The sequence below is a fragment of the Pezoporus flaviventris genome, unplaced genomic scaffold (genome assembly GCF_033815535.1).
Source record: "Pezoporus flaviventris isolate CSIRO_AGI_PZ_B2104156 unplaced genomic scaffold, CSIRO_AGI_Pfla_v1 ptg000002l, whole genome shotgun sequence".
NCBI classification, from domain to species: Eukaryota; Metazoa; Chordata; class Aves; order Psittaciformes; family Psittacidae; genus Pezoporus; species Pezoporus flaviventris.
This window is the reverse complement of record NW_026892550.1, coordinates 89,380,866-89,400,561: the sequence shown is the minus strand read 5'-3', so window position 1 is coordinate 89,400,561 and position 19,696 is coordinate 89,380,866. Positions and strand designations below refer to the sequence as shown.

The 19,696-nt window shown below is 39.7% G+C and overlaps 2 long non-coding RNA genes across 2 annotated transcripts; one reads left to right on the top strand and one right to left on the bottom strand.

Moving 5' to 3' along the window:
• Positions 1-3,903: 3,903 nt before the first annotated feature.
• Positions 3,904-4,397, bottom strand: LOC133264903 (uncharacterized). The gene is made up of 2 exons (XR_009741797.1): positions 4,224-4,397; positions 3,904-4,090 (listed from the first exon to the last, which is right to left on the bottom strand). It is a non-coding gene; the product is annotated as an uncharacterized LOC133264903 (long non-coding RNA).
• A 2,773-nt stretch (positions 4,398-7,170) lies between these two features.
• LOC133275874 (uncharacterized) lies at positions 7,171-15,609 on the top strand. The gene is made up of 2 exons (XR_009745714.1): positions 7,171-8,574; positions 15,520-15,609. It is a non-coding gene; the product is annotated as an uncharacterized LOC133275874 (long non-coding RNA).
• Positions 15,610-19,696: the final 4,087 nt, after the last annotated feature.

Here is a 19,696-nt window from a genome sequence, read left to right as displayed (position 1 = left end):
AGTTGTAGTCCGCACCGGCTTTCTCCATGGCGCCCCCTGCTGCGCGGCTTGAGGGGTGTGGGGTTCGGGCGCCGTTAACAGGGACCTCGCTCTCCGCGCGGTTCGTTGTCCTTGTCTCCCCGGCTTTGGCTGTCCGCTCCCTTCTGTTGTCTCTGGTGCCTCACACGACCGTGAGGGAGACTGACTGGCTTCAGACCAGCCTCCCCGCGGCCTCGTCTGGGGAGGTGTCGGTATCGATGAAGGAGAAGACAAGCTGGGTGCTCAGCAGGTCTTTTGTGTTTTCCTGTTCTCCAGTGCTCATCTGGGAGATCATCCTCCAGTGAGTTTATTAGCACTCCTCAGCCTACCTTTGGGGCCATTGTTTATCCATTAGCAGCCCTTAACTTCACCTTGTTCCCTCCCCCAGCAGAATGGAGGAAGGAACTGGAGAGTAGAAGTGAGCGAACCTGTGTGCTAGGCTAAAGACAGTTTAACAGGTAAAGCAAAAGTTTTACCTAGATACCTACTTTTCACACAAGCAAAACAAGGAATTCATTCACCACTCCCTGTGGGCAGGCAGGTGTTCAGCCATCCCCAGGAAAGCAGGGCTACATCCTGTGTAATCATTACTTGGGAAGATAAACACCATAACTTCAACCATCAGCCCACTTCCTTCTTCTTCCCCCAGCTTTATATACTGAGCACAATGTCATACGGTCAGCTGGGGTCACAGTTCTGTCTCCTCCCAACTTCTTGTTCACCCCCAGCCTGCTCACTGGTAGGGGGATGTGAGGAGCAGAAAGGGCCTTGATCTGTGTAAGCATTGCTCAATGGTGACTGAAACATCCTTGTGTTACCAAAACTGTTTCCAGCACAAATCCAAACCATAGCACATACCAGCTACTGCAAAGAAAATTAACTCTATCTCAGCCAAAACCAGAAGGCCAAGATTTGATTGTGACCTATTTAATCATGAAGCTTTTCTGCATGCTTTGCAGTTTCAATAGCTGTTCTTCAGAAGCTGCTGCTTCACTGATCACAAATTCTCAGAGAAATAAGAAGGAAAGTTACTCTCTCAAAATGTATGTGAGAATGACTGTGAAAGATACGTATGAAAGGTCAGGGTTGTAAGTAAAAAACCCATCTGTCAGGTTTTTGCAGACACCTCTGTGAACTCAGAATTATTTCCTGAAGAGTAGCCTTAATTGAAAATACAATTCAGTTATTTTCATTATTCTAAGCAGAGAAAGCTTGCCTTTTTCTAAAACTCACCTACAAGTGGTTTCAGGATTTGATTTCTTAATTACGTCTATCCTACATGATTCCCAGGGTGATATGTTGCTCTATGACTATGAATAGGCATTTGAGAGACACAGGGATTCAGAGTAAATTTATCTCTTGTAGAATTGTTGCTTTTATAGGTTTTTATGGCAGTTCTGGTTCAGCAGTCATTTTGCTGGCAGTGGGAAAATGTAATTCTTTGTGACAATCTTGTTGAATCATAGTTCTGGAGTAGTAGGAATGCAAACCAATTCTAGTATTGACTATGCTAAACCAACAGAGATTTTAGATTAAGTTTGGTGGAATCCAAATTTTATTGGTTACTTTACTCTTAATGGTTATACAAAGTAGAATGTTGCTTTTGAAGGAGATACAGAACTTGATAAAACTGTGTTTGTGCTTTGAATTTAGTGGTCAGACTGGTAAGAAGTGTAATGTGGTTAGTGGCATTGCTTGCTTTATGTAATTACACTGTTTGCTTTCATGAAAGCCCAGTTGGGTTACCCTGGACAAAAGTGATAGGCAAGAATGAAGCAGCTGAGTACTTACACTCTCACAAAGAAAGTTTAATCTCTTTACAAGGAGGTTAGCAATTGAAGAAAATGTCTTCTTTGAACATTAAGCTTCTCAAAATACTTTAAAACTATAAACATACTGTTAAATACTGTTGTTGATGTTTTAAGCAAATCTGAGTAGAATTTCCACCGAAAAAATATTAATTTCAGCTTAAGTTCTGCTTAAAAAAGGGAGTTTTTAAGACCTTAGTTGCATTGATTACTACTGCCATTCAAAAGAAATCTGAGTATCACCTCTCAAGATTTAATACCAAAGGAAAAGTGTAACTCTTAGGAGCTAATCATTCTTCAGCGACTTAACTACATTAAAGGGTTCTGTAAAGCAATGAGATATACTTTGATGACTGTGTGCATAATGGTTGAAATAGTGTATTTAAGTGCTGTACTTGCTCTCTTAGCTGAAAATTCAGGGGCATGTGGTGATAAGAGAAACAGGATACAGGTAGCGCCTTCTGCCATGCAAACAGTAAAGCAGGCCCCTCTCCATTCATCTGAATGCAATCTTATCAGCTCATCCATGTGTCTTGTGGGGAAGTCAGCCCACTGAAGCGTGCCACATGATTCCAGCTGTAAGCTGTAACTAGCAAGAAGCAATACTTTGCCAGAAATAGCTATAGAGATAAACTGAGAAGAATTTGTATGACCTGACTGGGGGTATTTGACTTAACCAGCTAAATTAGCCCCCTAATCTGACTAGGCTCCATCTGTAATAGAGAGACAGTCACTGTACTAGCTTTGGCATACGACAGATGATTTCCAGAGCTGATTTAACTCTCTAGCTCAGCAAAATGCTCTGTAGTTAAATCAGCTTATATCAGATCCAGGATGCACCATACTAGAGCATGGTAAAGAGCAGTTTATGGCTAGCAGAAGGTGATATCCTGGTTTGATGGTGGTGGGCTCACCCTGGGGTGTCCATTATATAAGGTAAAGACACTGTGCATAGGTGCAATGTAAGGAAGCCATAAAACTAGACAATGAGTTTGCATTGTCAGACTATTGCCTCTTGTAAGACATAGTTGAAATTTGTAACTAATGCAAGTTCCATTTTTGTTCAGGGATAACAAAAATGCTGTAATTTGTGTCACTGCTAAATAGCCAGTTGCTGTCATGCTGTTTTTGATAAAGAAGTGTAAGAGATTTTGAGAATAATTAATGCAGTCTGAATGAGTACCATCTTTCTTACATAATAATGCATTGGAAATATGAAGGCTTACTTCTCTGCATTCTGTAATTTGAGTGCCATTTGCAACAGGAACAGTTTTGAGAGAAACAACATCTTACTTGAACTCTGGCAATGGACAGTGGTGGTGAGCTGCTGTCTAAAGAGCTGTTTGATGGGCTGCAGTGGGGTGTAGGAGTCCTGGATCTGGTTAGACATGAGCCTGCTTTCCAGCTCCCTCTCCTCTGAATCTGTCCTGGACTCTTTGACCTCAACTAAAACAGGCAATAGATATGACAGATGTGGAGCAGAAGGAAAGAGTTTATGAGGTCCAACAGGACTGACTACAAGATAAGAGGGACTATGAAAATATCCACGTGCACAGAAACAGGTACTTCCTGCTGAGATGGATTGCTTATTTCATTGTTTTTTTTTTTTGTATTCAAGATTGGAGCAACAGACAAGTTTATCCTTTTGCTATCTGGAGGTTATGGTAGCGGGAATTCACCTCTGAATCCTTTAGGCAGAAGCAAGGTGCTTTGGTGCAAGTGTAACAAACACAATACAGTGTCTGTAAAATAACATGGTATTAGGTGTCATTCATAAACATATGTTTCTAAATACACACCCACCTACCATACTTTGGTAACCTCTGAGCATGATAGCCTCTCATGAGCATTCTGCAGCTAGCAGAACTTACATACGCACACATTACTTTTAACAATGACACTCAATTGGAATGTTGCTTTTTAGTTGTTACAGTAATATCAGTGCTCTCACTCTACCTATTTTACTTATAATTTCCTGAGAAACAATAGGGAATAAAAACCTGCAAAGCACATGAAACAACACTGGCACTCCCACAGACTAGAGCCAGTTAAGCCAGTAGATTAATAGTGAGCTGAGTAACACTGGCAGGAACAGTATGGGCTTTTATTGATTTGTTCTCTTGTTCTCTGTTCTTGCCCAGAGTGCATCCACCGTTGGCTGCTGCTGGAGACAAGGTAATGGTCTGATGTGAAGTGGCCATTCTTAGGAACTCCATATGTTTTATACATGCTTCATCAGCTTGAGTGACTGAATGCCTCAGGGCCTGAATGCAGTGGATATGGAACACATAACCAGATCTACAGGGAGCCATGGGCACTATTGCATTTAGTCAAATCAATCCTCCATCACTCATCACAAAAAGTGGAGCAACTGCCATGAAAGATATTGCAAGTTACCTGTATGTTTTCAACTTTTTCTTTTCCTCACCATTTTCTGATCACCATTTAGGGTCGAGAGAGATATGAGGGTGAATAAATACCCAAAGGAGGGAACAAATTGAATGGAAGTTTCTCTGAGCTTGGATTAATATTTTAATCACTGTGTAGCTGCATAGAAATGCTATGAATACCAGCTGAAGAAGGGCAGCAGTCTCCACTTCAAAAAAAACCAAACCAAACCAAACCAAACTTGATCTATTAACTATGCTCTGGGCTTTGTTTATGGACCAAAATTACTCCAGTATGAAAAATGGTGGGAAATTTGTTTTGTGAAGGTCAGGAATGAGCTGGGTTTGTTACTACTTGGCACGATAAGCAGTTGCAGTACCAGAAAAGAGACTTTCAGTACTTGGGAAACTTTAGAATGAAAACTGAGATGCTGACTGAGCTTAGGTAGTTTCAAGGCTAGGTAACTGCTACAGAAGCATTTTGGGGACAACAATTTTGGACCCATGTGTCTGAAGAGAGATCTAAGGTGAGTTACAGCTTTCTGTGAATTTAACATTCAGAAATTTCCAGGAGGTCCAAAGCATCTTGTAGGATCTTGGTCTGAAATGCCTAACTTTTCAGACACTACACTTGCAGGAGACTTAATTCTTACGCTGATATGCAAATCCTAGGAGGCTGATGAGAGATTCATTGATGTTAGGTACACTACACACGTGATCAGAGCTGGTGTTTAAACATCTACAGGATTGGGGTCTAAATTGTTCCTTCAGCAAGCACTTTTGGTATAAATATTTCTTTCAACAGCAAGACTGTTGTTCACAGCACCATCACAATCACATTAGGAAAAACCCTTATCTGTATCTTTTGCCACATCAGTCTCATACTTCCAGTATGTTTCTTTTTTATTTCTGCTCTGCTCCAAGTTTTGAGGAAAGCATTTGTTCTTCAAGTAATATTGGGTCTTTAGTCAGCTTTATCTTGTTCCTCCTGAGGCTGATGATTGCACTGCAGCTGGCACTGTTAGAGAAACATCAGTAATCTGCGGGGTTTTCCCCTTGTCAAGAAGTTTTGAAGGCTGCAAGTTGGTGTCCCTTGAAGTTTAATGCTCTGTATTCTCATAATAGAGGAATTGACAGATTGGAATGCGTTTTAAGGAGCCTAGAATAAAGGGCAAAATCTGTTAAGATGAAGAACTGTAACTAGAAGAATCTTTGTACGGATAAAATAATCATGTTTTGATCATTATAAAACCCTCCTTGACTCTTCAAATGCTAAAACCTCTGTAAGTTTCAGTATCACTGGAAATCTGCACCTGCAGCAACATATTTCTGTAGCCAAAAATAAAAACTGTATCACAGGGAATATTAGTCTTCTCAAAATAGTTAAGCCTTATTCTAATCTGTAATTACTATTCTCCATGGCCGAATAAAGTCTTAGCTTGAAATAGCTGGCCCCCGTGAGTGCACAAACGGTGGCATTTGCTATGAGCAACCTTTGGTTACACAGCAGCTTCTGCTTGTGATGTGTAACAGCATGTAGAGGGCACATCTGTCAACTGAAGAGGACATGTTGACATCTGCAGCAAAATGGGCACAGAAAACCCGTGCTGTAAAGAATATCCCTTCTGCTCTCTGTGCCCCGAGGATGGACTGAGTATCTCTGGCAGCAGAAGCACTGTTGATAAGGTGCTGTTGACCTTCAGCTGGTGCAGGTCAGCAGGTGTAAGTTGGACTTGGGGAACATAGAGCAGCCACAGCAGCGTAGAGTGTTTGCATAGCGTCACCCAGGTGAGTTGGTATAGCTTCCAGCTTGTTCTTGCGAGCTTTGCAAGCTTGCTTATCGCTAAAGTGTATGTTGAAAGTTCTCAGAGTAGAGCCTGTGTCCACAAAGCTGACTGCCTAAATCTGAACATATCATTGGGAAACAGCATTTCTGCACACTGGCACTCATGCTCAAGAACCGAGGCAGCAAGATGCAAAAAGCTTTGAAGACAAGGCATTAAGCTTTAAATAAGGTGTTTTTTTCCACCCACTTCCTTCGAGAAAGAACGGGAGGCGGGAAGGACCAGCTCTGGCTTGGATTTGCTGGGCGAGAGCTCACCCTGGCGGCCTGTGGGGAGCTTGTCCTTTCAAGAGATCACCTCTGCCAGGTCTTTGCGTGCAAGCACCTGCGTTGTTCCTGCTACTTTAGAGAAATACTTCATCATGGTATTCTCATTTTTGCATTGACCTCATGTTAATCCTCATAATGAGACATTAAGACCGGAAAGAGACGTTTCTAAACGTCTATTCTTTGCACATACGTATGTAAGGGCAACGAAGCTAGTGAAGGGCCCAGAGCGTAAGCTTTATGAGGAAGAGCTGAAGGAACTGGGGTTGTTTAGTCTGGAGAAGAGAAGGTTCAGGGGGGACCTTATCGCTCTCTACAGCTACCTGAAAGGAGGATGGAGTGAGGAGGTGGCTGGTCTCCCAGGTAACAGGACAAGAGGAAACAGCCTCAAGCTGTGCCAAGGGAGGGTTAGACTGGATATTGGGAAAAATTTCTTTGCCAAAAGGGTAGTCAGGCATTGGAACAGGCCGCACAGGGACGTGGTAGAGTCACCATCTCTGGAAGTGTTCAAAAAACCCCGTGTGGATGAGGCCGGTATGTTTTAGTGGTAGACTTGGCAGTCCTGGGTTAATGGCTGGACTTGATCTTAAAGGTCTTTTCCAACCTAGTTGATTCTATGATTCTATGTGTGTATGAATGTATTTAAAATAAGTTTTTCTCTAACTTTTTAATAGGGAAAATGTTTTTTTTGGTGGTTATACAGATTACCACCCTTTTGAAAATGTGTCATGACTTCTCTCGTGTCCTGGAAAGAAGCTCTTTGCAGTACTGCTGGAGAAGGTTAGTAGACAAGCTCTTAGCAACATTCATTTGGTTTGGGGTGGAAGGGACCTTCAAAGGTCATCTAGTCCAACCCCCATACCATGACCAGGGACATCTTCAACTAGATCATGTTGCTCAGAACCACATCTAGGCTGGCCTTAAGTGTCTCCAGGGATAGCTCATCCACTGCCTCTCTGGGCAACCTGTGCCAATATTTTACCACCCTTTTTGTAAAGAATTTCTTCCAGCCTGAATCTCCCCTCTTTTAGTTTAAAACCGTTACCCCTTGTCCTATTGCAAACATTCATTTGTGCTAGGAAAAACAGTGCTTATTCCGCCATTCAGAGACATCATAAGTAAACTGCAGTACCCTGTGAACTCTAAACCTGTTCACTGTACAGAAACAAGTACCAGGATCTCAGTGAATAGCTGGGGGTATAATTTATTTATCTTTGGCTTTTGTTTCTTATACATGAGGTCAAACCCAATGTGCCTGGAAAATAAATATATAAAATATTAGAAAAAAAAAACTTTGAACTTTCTTAGGGTAAAGCAAAATACTTTCTTTTGTAATTGTTGTGAAATCCAGGTTTATCTCAATGTAAAACCAGCATAACAATTGTATGTCCAAATATATTTAAAAAGAAGGAAGATCCTTATACTGGGACTGTGAAATGTATTTTAAGTATGAGACCACATTTTTTTTTCTTACTATGAATGAGGATAGTTGATATTGACCAGTTGGAGCCGAGTCTATCCAAGAAGTCACCTTGGCCAAGCCAGGTATACCTCGAACTCAGGCCACATGAGGACTAGGGCACAGGCCTAAGCTTAAATGCAGCTCGAAAGCCAAAGTGAGAGAGGTGTGCGGGTGGATGGAGAAGATAAGGCTTCTCACAGCTGTTCTCACAGAGCCCTTGTCCCTGTTACACAGCTGTGTCATATCAGAGCATAGCTTGAATGCTGGCAGCTGAAGTCTAGGGGGTGGATGGATGACACTGATAAAAATTTTATAGGAGAGGAAGGTTGCAGGCTGCTCAAGGTATTTGCAACCTATTTGTTTTCTTAAAGTTTTGATCCTGAAATTATATTTACTATTTTGAGTTGGGGTAGTGAGGCATTCTGGCTTTTAGATGTTCTAGCTATGCAGACAAGTATGAAATCTTTCTCTTCTTACTGCTACTATGGCATGAATTCAGGAAACTTCAATAACCCCTTGTACTTTCATTAGTCAAGTGCTGCATAGCATGAGCAGCTTGGTAACTGAGCTACAAGATAACATAATGAAAAAGAAATATATTGATCATGACAAAGCTTTTTTTTCCTCTAGGATGTGTTATTCTTCTCCACTGGATTTGGTTTCTTGGTCCCATATTATACTAAACACAAAACTTATTTTCAGCTCTTTTCTATGATACTAGGCCATCTTTTCTATTTCTGGGCCAAATGATTTAATTATTGCATGCAAAATGGAACAGCTTTAACAAGGGTGAGTAAGAATATTTGTTGTTTGAATGCTGAGGATTACATGCCCGGCTACTTTTCTGACGTACTTTTAGCCTGGCATTTCTCAGTCATTGTAAGTGCTAATTTATTTGGTGCTCTGCTCCATCTCTTGATGTATGAATGTTTCATCCGTAGCCGCCTCGCTATCCTTATGTATTAGGCACTTTTATTTTTTTTTCAGCCTTTCTGAAAAGCATATGTTTCTTTTGGTGGCAAGGCTGTTGAAAATTGTTTCCTTGCCAGCATGAATCCTGCAGATTCCAGGATAGTCTTTCTCTTGAACACCCTACGTGAAGTAGGATGGAATATTTAATAGGAGAAAGGGTGCATCTCCTAAGATAAAGGTACTTTTTACATGGGCATGTAGTGACTGGACACTTTAAACTGAAAGAAGGTAAATTCAGACCAGGTATTAGGAAGAAATTATTTGCTATGAGGGTGGTGAGGCACTGGCAGAGGTTGCCCAGAGAAGTTGTGGCTGCCCCATCCCTGGCAGTGTTCAAGGCCAGGTTGGACGAGGCTTGGAGCAACCTGGTCTAGGGGAAGGTGTCGCTGCCTATGCCGGGGGGCTGTAACTAGATGATCTTGAAAGTCTCTTCCAACCCAAGCCATTCTGTGATAAACGGTGTTGGTAGGATAAGAGTATCCTAGCTAGGTGATGAGTTGCAAGCCTAGCTATAGGATGCAACACTGCTTAGACTGTAGCTATGTGCTGATAGAAGTTGTAAAAAGCATTTACAAAGCAGTTGTTTTTGTCATCTTTTATTCATTTCTACCTGAAAGGAAGCAAATTAGCATGCAGTTGGAACTCGGTACTCTAAAAGCAAAGTGATTTTTATAGTGTATGACAGCTACTATGACATGTTCTTGAGAGCTACTATGCAGTTCTTTGACTCACAGGTAATAGTCAGCAATCTAATACTCATGGATGCTACAGTAAATACCTCTGTGCTATTATCTGAAGCTATGATATGGATTCTGTGGGTTGAATAAAAAGTAGTTTTGAGAATTTTATATGATAATGCTTCCTCCCTCCCCCCCCCGCTTGTATCCAGCAGGCAGCAGGTAACAGGTTGTGATAACACCTGTAGGCATCATTATGGGACAAAAGCAGACAATAATAAAATTTAGGACAGAAAAATCTGTCAAGATGCTGTGTAAGATAAACTGCTGTCATGCCTGAGTTAGGCTCATTAAAGCTGTGGGGGAGAGGGGAGAATGAATCTTCTGCAGTCTCCCAAAAGACAGGAGCAGTCAAAAGAGACATCCTGAAATCTGTTGTTACCAGATGACTCAGTTCTCCAGCTACAAGACCTAGATGCTTTTGTATAAGTGAATGCTTCTTGCAGTGAGTTTTTATTAATAGCAATGCTAAATATGCCATTGGTTTAAAGAAGCAGCAGAATGCAGGGGATGATGTGCTGAAATTATCAATTTTATGACACTAATGAACTCTTTGTAAGGATTGGCAGTAGATTTTTAAGATTGAATGTGTCTGTCTATGGCTTTAGGTTTTTCTGAGTAACTCCTGTTTTAAGAATGGTATGTTAATAGGCTGAACAGTGTGTTAATAGATTTTTTGTGTATATATTGGAGTAAAATTTTAAAGGGACCCATTATCTGAATTTATATCTATCAATAGGCACACAGATTTTCAAAATATGTCAGTACTCAATAGGACATGAGAGGCAAATCTTAAGCCAGACTTCAAATTCAGTCTGCACCTAGCAAGTCCTTATTACTGTTATTAAGTGAGAGCTGCTAAGCATTTAACAGTTCTGGAAGCATTGTCTGTAGTGGTCAACTTGCCTATTCCCACTGATATTTAGGCAAAACTATTGATTTCAGATGAGCATGATCAAGCCTCTAAGGTCTCATTGCATCATTTTGTCACTCAACAATGTATGTTACACTACAGTGATAGAGATCTCTTACAGTTTAATATACTATTCTGTAAGTATTACCATGTTGATACTGAATTTTCCTGAATTCTGAAATGCATAAGAAATTTTGTATCTCTTACATTTTTTTGTAAGGTTGATCTAGAAGAGACAGGAAGATATCTTCAGCTATTTGCCAAAAATTGATTTCCATGAGAAATGCTTGAATTGTACACTAGAAACTAAGGGTAGACTAGAAAGTAAGATCCTTCAGGTAGGGTGAATTATCATTGGTTTAAAGAGTGATGGTGTTTCCTGGCAGACTCATAAGAAACGTTTTTAGTGTTTAATTCATGCAATACGTGCACCATGAGCTTGCCAGATGCATGGTGACACTCTGGATGTCTGTAATGCCATGTTTCCTCTGCGTACAATTCTTATCAATAAGAAGATCCCAGAATAAACTGGCTGATTGGCTTTATAGTGCTCTTGCTCTGTGCTGATTACAATATGTAATTCACTCGCCACGTTTGGTCAGCAGATAGATATGGACATCATACTGTTTGTCAAGGCCATGCCCTCCCTGACTAGAGAATGACTTGCCAGTGATTGCCATCACTGATGGTATTTCTAGTGTGCTTCTGTGAAACCATTGTCATCAACCCAGCAATTGTGCAGTAAGTTCTACAACATATGGTTCAATTCTTTAAGATATTGAGATTCCTCATCAGGGCATCTGCTGCTTCATATGTCAGAAAACAGAGGAAAAAGGCAAATATGTATTTAATTTCATGTTAGAAAATGCAGAGAGTATGAAAACCACTATAAATTGACTGTCTATTTACTCTTTGTGAAGTGAAATAGTCTGAACCTTCTTCCAATAAAGCTGATGATAGGGTCCAGAAATGGCTCGGATTGCAGACTGAAGCTGTACCAATTTTATCTGAGAGATCTCTGTAATTGCAGCAGTAGAGTGACTGCAAATTCATGCTGCTTAGTAACGTTATGGACAGAGCTATGAGGAAGGAATTGTACTTTTAAACATGTACTTACTTTCACTGACTTCTCTATTTGAATGTCATTTGCTACTTGCATTTACTTGCTATTTTAGCATTGTGCCCTGGCAAGACACAGTTCCTGCATCCTGTGTTCATTGAACTTGTGCCTGTGAAGCCTTACCTCAGTGAATAACTTTGTGTGAGGAGCAGTTAAGTCTTCAAGGATGCTGCTATGTCAAGCATATCCATAAATCTTCGCAGGTTCCAAACACAGTCTAGTTATGCTAAAGTTAGTTACAAGTGCAGTGTAACTGTGATGCAGTGTAACTTAATGGATTTTGTGGAGAGGATGTACAGGCTTCCCCATTGAAGGGGAGCCATGCAGGGGGATAGATAACAGATACTAATCACCTTTAAGGAACATAACAATATGATGCATCCATCTTCACCTAACTTAATATTTATGCTCTCATATTCTCATATTTATAGGTGGTAACATTATCAAAAGTACCTGTTTATCAACAGAAAGTTGAAACAGAAATCAACTGAAAAGTTTAATTCCATGCATGTACTGTCAAATGTAGGCTCAAAAGAGGAAATGTCTTTCAACCAGTGAATAAAGCAATCCTGCTTTTGCCAGGTCTTAGTGCTGTAAAATGGTGCGTGGAGGGAATCCATGAAAAACTACAGGAGATGGGTAGAATCTCCAGAAAGAAAATAAAGTAGTGGCTGAAGTGATTTTTAGGAGGAAGATAAATTAAAATATTCATACACCTGATCGCTCTCTAGAAAATATGGGCTAAATGAAAGATTTTTACACTTAAGAAGAAAACCCATGATTCTATGATTTTCTGACTCTTAGGATCAAGTCTCATGTAGCTAAGATGTGGAGGGTCAGATCTATTTGATTAAATTCTTCAAAGATTTTCACAGGATGCAGAACAGACATGGCTGCCCTTGACTTCTGTTGTCTTCAATGAGTGTGCATCGTACTACAGCTAAAGTAGTATCTGCAGAGCTAAATATGTATCCCAAGACTTTAATATTTTAATGGTGGAGTCATAATTGTAATACAGTCTTCTGAGTATTGAGGAATAAGTTTAGTTTGTGTTTTTTTTCTTCCTGAAATTGATATATGCCTATTTTTCATTTGTAGCAAGATAAGATTGTTTTAATGCCAAAAAGCATGGGGTTTTAAATTAATTTAATTAAAATTGAGAGTTCTATCTTAGGGTGTGTTTTTAAAGTTATATATGTAGACACACAGATGTGATTATTTGTTAATGATTTGATTTTGGGCCAAAGTAGGAGACCATGTTTAAAAAATAAAATAGCTGACTGCCAGGTTACTAAACCAAATTTAAATTGCCTATAAAAAGAATGCTGCCTATAAAAAGAATGCCACCTATAAAAAGAGAGCCATACCACACTATCAAGTTTGAAGCACTGAGATTTTGTTGTTGTTGCTTTGAAGTGCCTCTTTTCCCTAACTATGTGAAGGTTATTTGTTTCAGTCAAATTAGAATAAAATTAAGGGAAAAGTTTTCTAAGCACAAGATATTACAGACAGTTAATTTGATTTGGGTAGAACAGGTGTGTATTATAAGGATCAGAGAAGAGTCAGCAGTATGATGAGGGTATTCTCCTTTGTATTTGTGCTAAGGCTATGAAAAGGTTACATAAGTGTAATTAAGCTGTGTGGGCACTTAATTTGATAGGAGTTCATATTTAGCTTTAGAATAGAAAAGGTATCTTGATACAGGGTAAACTGCAATGAAACTTTCTTAAACCAACATAATAATTTTATATGGCTTTAATCACAGCATCTGAATAAACTGGATGAAGTTAAACCAGTGCAATTTTTCCCAAGTAAAATAAGGCCGGAGAACACCTGTACATTTCTCTAAGAGGGTGTAAGTTAAAGAGGGGCTGGAAATGGGAGGCTGTATCCTATGTGCTACAAATGTCCCTCTGAAAATCTGCTTGACTGTGGCTATGCTGCAAGTCTCTGCAGAGTTTGCATCTGCTCAATAGGGACTTGGCTACACCTCCCTGAGGGTACCACTGGGCAAAGCCCCAGCCAGCCCAGTGGGCTATGGTATGGTATACAAAGCTTGTATTCATGTCATGTTTCAATGTAACTTTATTTGCTCAGTTAACTTTATTCAGGCAACCAAACTGTCCATCAAAATTAATTCTTTTTTATTTACAGACAAAATTTCTCTTTGCTTGCTTGTGTTCAGGAAAAGAAATGGTTTCAGTAATTCAGTAATTGTTGTGTGTGTAGATTTTTTGACTTGAGATTTTTTTGTTGGGTGAAAGATAGTTCCCTTTTTGCTGCTATGCAAATCACACTTTCCATGGCAAGATTAATCTTTTAGTTGGAGGTCAAAGGCAGTTGGCAGAGTTTTCAAGTCATCTGAAGAATAGTAAAAAGTCAGGGCTATATATAAAGTGCTGAGCAGTAAGTGACATATAATTATATGATCACCTTACCTAAATTTGTCTGTAAAGGAAATAACGTTTTGTGGTATGTTAAGAATTTGAAACCTTATTCAAGTTTCATTAGTCTCTTTAATGATTGACAGCTCTTCCCCATTTCCCTCAGGCTCTTCAAATTTATTGCCAACATTATCTTTGCCTAGCTGAATGAGTGAAAACAACCCAATTCCCTAAGTACAGGGCAGGAATCCTGCTGGCTGATAGTTCACAGCCTCTTGTTTCTTGCCTGCTCATAAACACGCTGAAAATAAGATTATGGGATGAGTGTTTACTGGGCTTTGGTTGGGTATAGTAGGGGAAAAAAAAACCCAGTCCTGCTTAGTCTCATGACATGATGTGACATGTCATGCTGGTAATTGAGTCAGTCATGTGGAGGGGTTCTAGTGATGGAGAGCCAAAATAGCAAGAGCTATGATACCTTCTCTTTCTGCAGCCCTAAGGTGAGGCATGCCTTGGGGAATAAATTTCCTAGCTCCTTTGCTTGGAACTCCTTGGTGGCCACTTTTTGAGATTGAAAGGGCAGTGTCAACTGGTGTAACCTGAAGGGCACTCTGTCCCATGCCTGCTTGTCTATGCAGTCCAGAAATATTCTTTGCTCTTTGAACTATTCTGATTGAGATTAGTATAATATAGAGCTACCTTTCCAGTACTTCCGCTGTTTGGTGGGACAGCACCAGGTTGTGTATAGGTTTATAGGTTAATTTACTTTGCCCAGAGGCAGATATATTGAATTATTAGCTAGGAGCAGAATAAATTAGCGCATGAGAACTCTGGGCTGATGCAGCTGGATTAGTTTTCAGATGACTTGGAAGCAGTCCATGCAGTAGAGACCAGGGTAACCATTTTTTTGGTCTAGATATATGTGGGCCCTGCTTCTTGTGATATGTCATTTGACCAGAGCTTGCTCCCTGGCATTATTATGTGACAAAGCTAGAAGGATGTCCCTCCAACAACTCCTGCTGAAGGAGGGGAAAAATGCCTGCATTAAGTTGTGACCTGTTGCAAGTGCTGAAGTCAATAGTGTTTTTTTTTTTTTCCCCTCCTTCTGCCATGTTAGAGATGAATTGTCAGGAACACACTGAGAGTGGGGATAGAAAATCCTCTGTCCTAGCGTAAGGTGTGATGAAATAATGTCTTGATTCTCATAGGAGTGATATATGCATCTTGGGACTGCCCTGGCCAAATCAAAGGTATATCTACACCTTTTTGGCCAGGTGTTTGTTTACAATGCAAAATAGAATTAGATGTAGTTTCATGGGGTAGAACAGGCCCCAGTGGATTTGTCTTGGCTCTGGATAATTTCTGAGGGTTAAACAACCTTATGGAAGAGCTACTGGGAATGGTTGAGTGCCATGCCAGTTAGACATGCCCAGGATGTGACCCATCTTTCTTCCAGGCTGTTTGGCTGTCTCTGTACTGTTCTTCTTCGCATTTCCTATCCACTGCGAATTTAGATACAGATAGATTTGGCTTTGTCTGCTTTGACAGCATTATTATTTTGAGATCTGGTATAAAATAATTCAAGATTTCTTATTTTTTACCTTGCAGACTCAGACTTCCCTTTGGACCAGATGTTGGTTAAGTGCTCACCTGTCACATAACAGCTAGCATGTACTACACTGGATAGCATTAACAGAGCTTCTAACTCCTCTGGTATGTTTGTTTTGAAGTGAATATATAGTTAAAAATGTACTTAATATAAAAATCAAGGTTCTTTTTTAATTGTTATTTAATCTTCTCTTCAGTACAAGATTAGGCTGTAAAGCTAGGAAGTTGGGGAAAAGCAGTTACAAAACTTGCATCCCTGTTCAGGTTTGCTTGATAATACTGGATTTGGTTTTTTGAAGAGGGTTTTTTTTTAGAGTTTTGGCATGTTTTTAGGATGTCTGATGTAATGGCTGGAAAAATGTACCAGAATTCACATGGCGAGGTGCATCGATGCTAAGCTGTGCCTCTTGGGTTACCAGAAAATCTCATAACTTGTTTGGATTAAACTTTTTCTTTTGTGAGGAGGTATGGCTCACAAATGCTCACCAGGCAGAACCAAATAGTCAGTATCTACCCTACCCAGCTCCACTATGGAAGTGTAACATTTAAAATATTCAGCTCTGGTTTATATTGGAGTTTGTGAGGAACGTTACTGAGACTAATGTTTCCTATTTCAGTTGCTTTGTTTTTATACTCTTGTTTTAACCATGTATTTGCGTGCATAGGTAGTGTGTGCTTACATTCTTGCTTTTCCACACTGAATGTGGCAAATCCACTTCAAATGGTGTTAGCATTACCACAACAAAGCAAAGGAAGAGAACGAGTAACTCCGGGAAAAGATTTTTCTCCAAAGTTAAAGCTGCTTTTCCCAAATAGTTGCATGTAAACACAGTTCCACCTGTTTTTAAACACCACTTCCCCCTCAGAAAAAACACATAAGGTTTTAATACTTGTAACAATTTTCCATACGGAAACATTGGCTGGAGAGAGAGTTACTGGCGGGCTAAAGGGCCTGTAACAGGGTACTGTTTCATAGGGGACTTGGGTCAATAATCCCTAAAAACTGTCGTCAGCATCTAATGGTTCTGTGGCCTTTAAAGCAAAATAATTTTGACAAACACATTTAGGAAAACTTGTGTAAGCAGGCAATATATTAAAGATGAAGAATGTAACATTCCTCAGAATCTTTTAAGGCATTAAGAAAGACTTCCTATCCTTTCACAGTGGACTGCTTCTGTGTTGCTTTTTCCCATTCTCTGTTAGTCCAGGGTCATTCACCTCTGTAATAAACAGCTGTCTGATACAATCTGTCAAATGGTTTTATTGCTTATGAAGCTATTCTGTTTGGAACAGCATACCACAGAAGCCCCATTAAGACATCATCAGCTTTCCTAGCATTGCATTTTAATTTAATTCAGTGGGACTTTAACAAATTGTAGCATCTGTTAGTCCAGTCTTAGGCTTTACTTGAAGACTATACTAGCTGATTAGAAATCCACCCCACAATCACTTCAGTGAAGGAGTGTCTTTATTAGCCAAGTGGTTTCTGAGGTGATGAGTGCTCTAAGTAATCACAGATGTGAGAAGGAGCTGAGAGGGCTGAGCAGGCTGCAGGGAGATTTGCATGTTTCCCTGTGTGAACAAAACTATGAAAAGCAAAGAAATTAGGTAGAGGTGTAATTATAGGTCTCACTTGTCATACATGGCATATGTGAAACACTTAACAGGTCCCCAAAGGTGTTTTATGTATGTATGTATGGAGATTACATGGCATCTATGTCTTGAACCTTCAACAGGTGTTTATGAACTGGGGATAATATGTACTTAATTACTCCTGGTCACAAAATTCAGCCAAAAGTAAAACATCTAGTTCATAAGCATTCTGTTTATCTTGAAAAAAATTGTGTATATTATCTGCACTCAGACCTTAGTTAATCCCACAAGTCCTGAACAGTAAGTAGTAGAATGCCAGATATAAATCAGGGTATATGGTCTGTACTTCACACAGCTGCATGCCTTTTTGGTTTTAGGTCTATGCTATTTCTTGCTCTACTCATGAAGTTAGATGGCCCTCTGAGATTCTTCTTTGAAGGATAATTCTTCTGTGAAGCTCTTTATGTTGGGTGTGAGCTTTTCTTTTTTAATTGTCAGCCATACCTAAACACCTTTCAGTTTGTACCAGGAAAGTGTCACATTTGTGGTCAATTCTGACAACAACATGAGGGAAAGTCTGGGTTCTTTTGTGCATTGTGTAAAGTATTGGATACCTCCTGTTTAGTCATTGGTCCATCACTTGGACCGATCTGATTAAGAAGGGACACTTAAAGTTATATTGGCCTGTAGGATTATATTTCAAGTTAAGTGCAGTTGTAGGTTGACTTCTACTTCTGTATACCCAATTCTGTTTATATAAGAACTGATATAACTTCTGGAAGAAGGAATGCATATTCCTGTATCTTCTATAGACCCCAAATAAAGGCAAATGAATTTCCATGTGAGCTTCTTCATGCCAGTTTACATTACCACATATTTTCCAGTATTTGAGTCATTACTCAGAGACCAGCAGACAAGGGAAAGGACAGAGTTGTCTGAAGTTGAGTTGTTTAACAACTTATTTTTAAACACTACCACCTCATGTTTTAGTTCTGTCTCCAGTCTTGCTGCTAACACTTAGGGATTACTTTGATTTGTGTGAACAACCCTCTGGCCTAACAGGTAAGCAAAAAGTAATCCCCCCATTCCCCCTGAAAGCTGCTATGGTGAACAGAATAGCATATAGAAAACAACATTTTTTTTAATTTGTATCACATACCTCCAGAATATGCTAGCATTACAAAAGCATATTACCTGACATGTGGGGAGGATGATCTCTGAAAGCGCTGCGACTAGACACTCAAAGCATACATCTCCCTTTCTAAGTCAGTCCTGGCTACCTGTGGAGCTGACTGCAGCAAAAAAGAGAGTTTCTACCCACAACAGTGGTTTCTACATTCAAGGCCCTGTCTTGCACATGCTTGCAGAAGAAATAGAAATACTGTCATTCTAGTTTAATAGTAAAAAAAAAAAGTGAAAGTTCAAAGTATTTGGGTTTCAAAGAGTCAGTGACAGTGCTATAAGCACTTTATTACCTTTTTAGAGGTAAGTTTTCTAACCTTAATGCTGGTGTCATAGTAGAGGAACATAAATCCCTGGCCCTGCAGTATTCTTTCTGCTTATGCCACAACAGCAACACCTCCACTGACTGCTGGAAATGGCTTTTCTGCTACTGCTCCTTCTTGTATTATTCAGAGCAGTTCTTGTAACTCTTCCTTGAGAATGCCTCACCTACTGATGTGGTTATTGTTCACGATATTTACAGTCCTGGGACTTGGAGACCAGGCTAGGCTGTGTTCAGGAGAGGAACAATGTGCCTTTTGCCATTAATTTCAATTGAATTGCACATGGGATTAATTAGCCCATAGGCTGGAGTGGAGAAGCTGTCCAGTTCTAATGCATTTTTGCTTTGTTGAAGGTGATTGATTAATTAGGGATTTGGATGAACAGAAAATCTACAATGCCCTAGAACTGTGCTATGAATTCAGAATGACTTTTCACTGAGTCTCCTAATTTCATAGGTGACTTAACTTTGTTTTTTTTCTAGTTGCACATGGAAAGTTTGATGCTGAAATGTATATGGAAGTTTAAATTTCCTCTGCCCCAGGGTGTTGTAACAAAATTGTTCTGTAAAAATCTCTGTCTAGAAAGATCAAAGGAAGCATGTACCAGGTTAGAAATTCTCTATGGAGTTGTCTTTTGCCTTCTCTGTTTCCTAAATACTGACTGTCTTGTTCTGCCCTTGTTCCCAGAATTCATCATGATGAATTCCTAGTAATGTATACCAGAATCACATACTGCAATAACAAAATGACAATGTAATATAAGTGATAACGTAGGAACTTTGATGAAAGCTGTGTCTGGTCTCCATAAAGTAACCAAGTCTGGGCAATCCATAGGTATCAGACTTTTGGCAACCACAGTTAAAATGTCAATCAAGAACTCAGCCTCAGTAAGGAGTACAGAATATGCAGCTACCCACTGACAGACACTTTGAAATACAAGGTTGATTGTTTTTCTTTCAGTTTGTTGTGGTTTTGCCTGTAAAAATACAATGGGTGTCATTATTTGTAAAAAAAAAAAAAAAAAAATAAAAAAAAAGATTGCTAAGAGTAATATTTAGTCTGAAATCCTTCAGATTTGT